Below are 9,138 nucleotides of genomic sequence, written 5' to 3' on the forward strand. Positions count from 1 at the left end.
CAGTTCAACACTTATTGTATTTAATGAGTCAGTTAAATAGAAGATATGGGTCATTAATAGCAGTCATCGAGCTCCCCTCATGCTGGAGGAGGAAGCTCAAAGTAGTTAAGGATATGTTTCTATATATAAAAGAAACTTTGATGTAATGGGGGTTGGATATTTGAGAAAACAGAGTATTATTTTTGGCTTGTGTAAAACTCAGTTTCAGTAATACAATTTGCTGCTTGTCTTCTCAGGATTCATACAGTGTTTCAATGCTCAAGATATGTGGTTTTGCTTTATCCTTAATGTTTTTACAGTTGTATAAATACACAATCACTCAGAATTCACTTTGCTGCTCTGATTTCCTGTGTGTATTTGTAAGCTGAGGTTTCTATGAGATGTGTTTTGAGTATTTAAACATCACATGCCCTGACTTCTATGTATGAGTAGTGTTATAGTTTACTGAAGGATGATTAACTCCATAAGCCCAATGGAAGCCTGTATAATGTCTGACCAGCCTTTATATTTGTTAAATTCCCTTTACAAGAGTTAGCCATCTTATCAATAGCAAAAATCAATAACCTTTTTGAGAGAGCCCTCTCAGGCTAAGGAGGCTAAGCCTTAGTCAAAAGATTTGTCTGAAACAGTTACACAGAATCTAACTGATCAGCAGCCTTTCAGTGCTTGATTTTGTGATAACAGAACCGAAGAGTGAAAAATGTATTTTTGCTGGATATTCTGAAGATGTCAAATGGTATAGACTTATTCCACTTAAGTCCAAAAATTTTATTATTAGAAGAGATGTAAATTTTGTTGAAAATATATCAGCCTACGAGCCTAGTTCGGTTGATGTGCGACCTCTTTGTATCCCTTCTACTTCTTAAACTATTTCTTCTTCAGATAATGACAGCGAGGATGAAAATCCTCCCCCACCTTGTCAAGATCCCCCTTCAGCTCCTTAGCTTCCAAAATGGGTCTGTGATACTCGGGATGTAGCAGGTGCTCTTGCAAGTGATCCTACATATTAGCAACGTACACGTTCTTAGTTCGATAGATCCTCTTCTTTACTAGCTTAAGCTTCAGCGAATTATGATCCTGGCACCTTTGCAGAACCTTCAGGCCATCTAGATTGGGACACAACTATGAATGAAGAATATCATTCATTATTGGAAAATGATACATGGGATCTTGTTCCTCTTCCAAAGGGACGAAGACTTGTTATATGCAAATGGGCTTATAGAACCAAGTTTGGACCAGATGGAAAAGTTGATAAACATAAAGCTTGTATTGTTGCTAAGGGATTTTCACAAGTTGAAGGCATTGACTATACTGAAACCTTCTCCCATGTTGCCAAAATGAACTCTATCTGCCTTTTTGTTCCCCTTGCTACCTCTTTCAAATAGGAATTCCATCATATGGATGTTAAATCTACATTCTTGCATGGGGACTTGCATGAAGAAATCTATATGTAACAACCTCATGGCTTTATACAAATAGACTCTAGCCTTGTATGTCGGCTTAAGAAATCCCTTTAAGGTCTCAAACAAGCCCCTCAGGCTTGGTATGTGAAAATAGATAGCTTTCTTTTAGACACTATCTTTTCTAGGTGTCATTGTGACAATACTGTCTACACCAAGAAAGTGGGTAAGTCTCTTATCATTATTTTTCATTATGTTGATGATATTATCTTTACTCGTAGTGATCCCAACCCTATAAACCATGGGAAGTCCAACCTTAAAAAGTAGTTTGAAATGAAAAACTTAGGACACTTGATTATTTTCTTGGTCTTCAAGTCTTGCAAGCCAAGGGAGGTATTTCCCTTTCCTAGTCCAAGTATGCTTGTGATCTTCTACACCACTTTCGTAGGGAAGACTGTAAGACAGCCCCTTCTCCCTTTCAGTCTAGAGCCAAACTTCCAGTCTCTTGTACTTCCCCTGAAGTTGATGCTACCTTATACTGTCAGCTTGTAGGAAAACTTTTGTATCTAACCCATACTCGTCCTGACCTTTCCTTTGTTGTTGGCCTTATTGCTTGGTTTATGCAAAACCCACATGAAAGTCATTGGAAAGCAGCTAAAAGAATACTTCATTATGTTCGAGGTACAATTTAGTTTGGGATTCATAACAGTGCAGAAGCATCTACTCTATTGGTTGGTTTCACTGATTCCAATTGGGCTGGTGACCCTGATGATCAGAAGTCTACTGCAAGTTATGGCTTCACTCTTGATTCTGGACCTATTACATGGGCTTGCAAGAAAAAAAGTGCCATTTCTCTTTCTTCAGTAGAAGTAGAGTATCGTGGCACCACAAAAGTTAGTAAGGAAGCCTTATGGCTTCGTCAGCTCTTGTCAGAGTTTGGTTTTCAGTAGCAGCATCCGACTACACTTTGGTGTGATAACCAAAGTGCCATTCAAATATTCAAAGATCTAGTCCAACATCAGCGCGACAAACAAATTGAACTACACATGCACTTCAGCATAAATCTCATTCATTATCATGTTCTTGAAGTGCAATATTGTTCAACAGATGATCAAGTTGAAGACATCTTTACAAAGGCTTTCACAAAGGTGAAGTTTACTAAACTTTGATTTATCGTTGGAGTTCAGGAAGTTGTCACTAAGTGGGGATAGGCTCTAATTCCTCCTTCCTTCTCCTATTGTGCATATTTTTACATCCTTCAATCCTATCCCAAGTTGTTCTTAATGTGGGGTTTTAGGATATTCTGACACATAGGAAATAGTTAAGTATAACTTAGTCTAGTGTAGAGTTAGGTAAAGTGTGTTTCTTTACTATGTACATTTGTAACTTACAATCCGATGGTCATGATATGTTCTAGACATGAATTGATCTGACGGTTCATTCTCTCCTTGATATTACCGACACTTGATCTGTGGTTTAACACCAGATTGGTCAATGATCTCTATTTAAAGAGCATGGAGGGTCATTTGTAGGGTGACCGTCCATGAGAGAAGCTTATGTAAATTTTATTTCTTTTATTAATAAATTTCCTGAAGTGGCTGCGTTGGCTCGGGACGTGGATTGTTTCCCTCTTTGAGGGTTTTAACCACATCAAGAATACTCGTGTATTTATCTTTGATATGTTTGTGAGTGGTGTTCTTTGTTGTTCTATCTAAGGAAATTACCCTGTAAATTCCTACAGGCATTCATTTTATCCATTAGATTATTTTTTCCATTGTGACAGTCCAAAAACACCCCTGCTAGCATATGCTTGACAATCCATCTCATCTTTATTGCTACCTGATAAACACTGTTAAATCTTGTGTCTCCAATCTAAAGGAGGGAGAACCAGAAAGGGCCTTCTTGGCCCTCTTCTCAACCCACGATATGTTTAGCTTCTCTCTTGTGCTTACACTCTAGTCTTCTCATAGCTTTAGAATGGAAAATCTTAATCACATTCCCATGATGTGCATTCAGGGAGGAATAATTCATCATTTCTTTGCATCAAATTACCACCCTATAATCCCCTTAACCTTTACATGAAATCATATATTTTCCTTGTGGATGACTGTTAAGCTTCTCATCCCTATTTTGCCTCCCTCTCCTACCCTCATGAACCTGATAAGCTGAATTTAACCAATCTCATTGTATCTAAGATAAACAACCCATCCAAGTGGGTAGATTGAGTTGAGACACTTTTAGAAACTAAATCCATCCCTCCAAAAAAACATATCCCTCTCCAACAACATCATCATGTTGTCTTTGAGATCTATCATTCCCATGATCACCATAAATTTCCCAATCCTTCACTTACATCTTTGGTAACATCATCATTCAGACCACTTATACTTTGTTGTATTGTTTCTTGTGTTATGATTTCATTTAATAGAAATATATCCCTAGTGGGACGAGTAACCAAATTCAAGTTCTTATTGAACTCTTGTGTTAACATACTTTATTTTCATTTTGACCTATTCAGTTTCATATTCTACTGTGGTTGTTTTACTGGTTGAATACTAGCATTCACCAAGTGGTTATTGATGATCATAGTTAGTTTAGAGTGAACATTGGAATTTGCCTTGAAAACTAAGCCCAAATAATATGCAATTATCATGGACCATTTCAAAGCTCATACTTTTGTACAAAGGAATATACTATTTTCATTCATCAAGAAAAGTTATATGAGAAAGAACAATGTGGTTATGCTTTTCAACATTTTCACCTACATTTCCTATCTATTGTTTTCTTATTGAATGGGAAAGTTTTGGCTTTTGGGATTTTCAAATTAAATTTCTACAATGGTGGTGTTCGTCTGGCATTTTGGTCTCTTTTTAAAATCCTGTTTAGTATGTGAAAAACGAGCATTTGTGTAGCTTTTATTGGTGCAATTTTTAAAGATATGAAAATTCTATATTTATTTAAGATATGTAATGTTCAATATCTACATGATACATTTTCTTGCCATTCCATTCATAAATTTGAAATTTGTAACAAGTATAGGTTTTACTAAGTAATTATTATACTGATTATTACAAAATTGAAGACAAAGGAAGAATACTATATGATGTACGTTTATGTGAATGGAAATCTTAAGACAAAGGAATAATTATATAATGATAGGTGGATCATAGGAGCTGGTTTACTTACCATTAATGTATTCTATATAAGGAAGGAGAAGAAGGAGAAGATGGCATCACTTTTGCTTGTGTAATTGAGGACAAGGCTAAGAAGAGACAACATAGCAATGGATTGATGGCTCACGGGTGAATTGTTTTTGAAATATCTGGAACAATAAGGTCTATGGATAGGTCAAAAGTAGAACTCCAAATATTTTTTGCAATAATCAACCTTAAGTGAATAGAATGTCATATCTACATAGACCTTTGTGAGAGTATTCTATTCTAGGTAACGATAGAGTACATCATTTCCTTATTCGAAGTAGTTAAATTTTTATCATGGTATAATTTAATTATAAACATTTAAAATACTATATGTTTACAATCAATTATATTAAGGGTTATGTGCTTCTTAAATTTTTTGCTGGAATTTTAAATATGAGATAGAAATTTGTGACGAGAATATAATGACCTCAATTCCTTGTGAATGTTATAAGCATATACTATGTGTATTTTTTTCAAATCGAATAGAAATATGATCAACTTTGTTCTTCCTAATGAAAAAACACACAAAAATATTCTATTATATAAGATTTTTTGTTATTGTTAACAAAACTATTATCAATTGTTAGGATATTTCGACACATAGGAAATAGTCAAGTATAACTTGGTCTAATGTAGAGTTAGGTAAAGCGTGTTTCCTTACTATGTACATTTGTAACTTACAATCCGACGGTCATGATATGTTCTAAACATGAATTGATCCAACGGTTCATTCTCTCCTAGGTATTACTGACACTTGATATGTGGCTTAACATCCGATTGGTCAATGATCTCTATTTAAAGAGCATGGAGGGTCATTTGTAGGGTGACCGTTCATGAGAGAAGCTTATGTAAACTTTCTTTCTTTTATTAATAAATTTCCTGGAGTGGCTGTGTTGGCTCAGGTCATGTATTTTTTCCCTCTTTGAGGGTTTTAACCATGTCAAGAATATTGGTGTATTGATCTGTGATATGTTTGTGAGTGGTGTCCTTTGGTTTTCTATCTAAGGAATTTACGCAGTAAATTCCTACATGGTATCAAGGCTATTTGAGGGCCGCATCCATTGGTGATCGATATCCGAAGCTGGAACAACTACATCCAATTGTCGTTTCCTAGATCTACTATTTCTGACTGGTTTCGGGCCAAGAGGACTGCTCTATTGTGTTAGGATCATCTGGTCCAGTGAGTAACACCTTTCATTTCATGTGAAAAGGTTTCTAGTAGCCCTAGCTACGTCATTTTTAAGATCTAGAGGTATACAATGTTTTTTGTAATTCTAGTTATTCATCTCTCAGTTTATTTCGTTTATTTAGGTCTCTATTTTCTTATTACTGGATCTATACCTTTTATTTCTGTGTATGCTATTTTCCCTATGACTCTGTGCAATCTAGGAAAATTAGAATCAGAAAGGAAGGATTTTTCTCATGTGTATACTATTTTCCTCTGTGCCTTAGTGTGATATCGGAAGATCAGAAACATTGAGGAAAATATTTAGTTTCTGGCGAAAGCTAACTTCAAGCCATAAGGTTTTTTTTTTTTCCATGTTTGTGTTGGGTTCTGTGGTTTTTTGTATTGTAGGAAAAAAAAGATTCTTGAAGTAAGTACACACCCCAAAGCTTCAAAGACTAAAGAAATAACAAACAAACAAAAAACAAAAATCAAAAAACAAAAAAACCCCTTCCTCTTTTTCAAAAATTACTAACCTTTTAAACTAGCCCACTTGGTCCAAAGTTACTTTATGAGAATAGAGGTCTTGGATTCAAGTCTTTCTTTTTGTTGAGTTACTTTTTCAAAAAGCACATTAACTTATGTTTTAAAATTACTTTATGTAAAACTATTCTCAACCATTATAAAAGGCGATTCATTATAATTCTAAAGTCTCTTTATCTTTTATTTAAGTTACAATGTAATGAGTAGCTCATAAAGTACCATTGTCAAAGTGACTTTCACTTATTTATAAAAGTGGGTCACATAAAATATTTTTTAAAGTGATCTAATTAGATTAAGTTTGGAAAGGGGAGATTTTTTATTAAATATAACATTATCATTCACTTCTGTACATTCACGCACTTCGTCGGCATCTTCAACAATTTTTCTTCAAAAGGCCATAACTTCTTCATCTGGAAGCCATTTTTAGAGCCATTTTTTTTTTAATCAGCCTAATTTTTTGACATCTTTCCATTGTAATGCTTAATTTCAACATTTACAGCTTCAGTTTCTATTAAAATGGAAAGTCCATGCCAAGTTAATTTTGGCAGCAACAACTACTTCCAATGGTGGTCCTACATTGTAGATTTACTTAGAAGTAAAGGTCTTTACAGAATAGCCTGAGGCCAAGAAACTAAACCTAAAGATGAATATAAGACAGCAAAATGGCAAAATAGAAAATATCAAGCACGTGGGTTGATAGGGATATCTATTTCTCCAGACCTTCGATTCCATATCGCAAAACTTGATACCCCTAATGAAGCAATGAACGGACTCACTAATGTTTTTGGAATTAAAAATGAAATTAAAGCCCATCAACTCGAAAATGAGTTTTCTTGGAAATAATACTGAGAGGGGGGGTGAATCAATATTATTAAGTCAAATTTTTATTTTTTTTTCACACCCAGATCATATACGCTACTTCAGTTAGAGAAAACCGCGTATATACGCAACTTCAAATAAGGAAACCAGCGTATACCATTCAGACTTATAATTTAATGTATTCTACAAATTTTGATCATTAATCTGTGCATCAGAATCATATAAATAGTAACCATGAACAGTAGAAACAGAGTAGAAGACAATCACACACAAGAACACAAGATATAAGGTGGAAACCCAATGTGAGTGAAAACCACCTGCTGCAATTCGTCTCTATCTTATTTTAATTATAAACTTCTTTTTACAATGATTCTGTACTGGTGCAAACTTATACCAGTACGCAGGCTGCAACCTGTAGAGAGCTACAACCATCTCTCGTTCTCCAGCTTCTTCTGGAAGGGAGCTACAACCCCCTTAGCTCTTGTACTAGCTGAGATACTAGTATGTAGGTGCTGACCTACAGAAGGCTACAACCTTCTCTTCTCTTCCAGGGACCACATTTCATCAATTTTCAGACTGGATCCATGAATATCAAACAAACATCAAGTATATGTGCATCAACCAATATCCTTTCCACAAACAACTACTGAATCACCAATAACTGCTCAGAATGCTGTAACCAGAAAAACAATACTAGTAACCAGACACCAATGTTGAACCTAGAACACTACAGTAATCCACAGAAGCAGCTAGAACATATTTCAAGAAACGTATTCTACTTCACTATGTATAAACCTGTGTACATACGTAGTTGAATCAAGGTCAACCAGCGTATACGCTTTCTTCTCTCGCTGAATCTACGTGTATACGTGCCTTTGCAAAGCAGAACTTACATATAGATCTATAAAAGACAATTCACCCTTTACACTTAAACAAACTTCAGTTGTACTCAGATTATCAGATTTATAGATCTAATTATGCGCCGATTATAACAGATCAAATGACAAAAAGATATTACTATTCAAGCCTTGAGATCTCGGCCCATCAATAGAACTTATCTATCTTGTAATGCTCAGGTTCCTCCTTGATTCAGATCCAGCCACACAAACCAATCACTTGCATGTCTTCAGATATTCAATACATCAGATGATCCTTGCCTAATGATCTCCTTCCTCTTTTATAGTCTTAGGCCTTTCTTAATACCACGGTCCAAAACCATAAAAAACCAATACCATGGACCCAATACTTCGGATCAACACATCTGATGAGATACTATGGTCTAAAACCATAGGATCAAATTCCAAGGACTAAATACCACGAACCAAACATAAGTTCTCCCACATGTATGCGCTTTTCCTTGCGTGAAAGTGTGTGTATACGAATGCGTGATTTTGGAATGTCTAACCCGCGTGTATACGCAGCTTGATCACGATGAACCTGCGTATATATATTTTTCCTTCATTCTAAGATCCTGAACTGAGATCTGTTACCAGAGTGAGTTGCCATCAAGGACAACACCTGTGCCACACCAGTGCCATAGCGCCAAACCTGTGTCATAATGCCAACAATCTCCCCCTTTGGACTTGATGGCAACCCCAAGATCCTCAAAGTCATTCTCCCCCTATTTCATCAAGGGCAAAGGGTTATGCTCCCCCTGAGTACATGCTAAAATCTCTGCTCTGTTGTGCTGGCCATGCTCCCCCTAACTATAGGCAAGATCTACAAAAAGATGTTCTTCATGAAGAACAATGATTTATACATCATAAAAGACCTTCCTATCACCAAAAGACTCTATACAACATCCATCACCCAACCAAGTGGGGATCATCTACCCAAACAAGTGGGGATACATTAGAAGTTTACATATGACAACCAAGAACATTACAACATTCATCCCAGGCATAGTGGGGAAACCAAAATAGGCCGTTACATGACCTTGACAATAAAAGACATACATGACATAGAGACGAAAAATTTAGAGCAAGACTATGAAAGTCGCCAATAAGAAATA

Source organism: Pinus tabuliformis, chromosome 9 (genome assembly GCF_031772625.1).
Source record: "Pinus tabuliformis cultivar Carrire ecotype Pingquan chromosome 9, CPIR1, whole genome shotgun sequence".
Lineage (NCBI taxonomy): Eukaryota > Viridiplantae > Streptophyta > Pinopsida > Pinales > Pinaceae > Pinus > Pinus tabuliformis.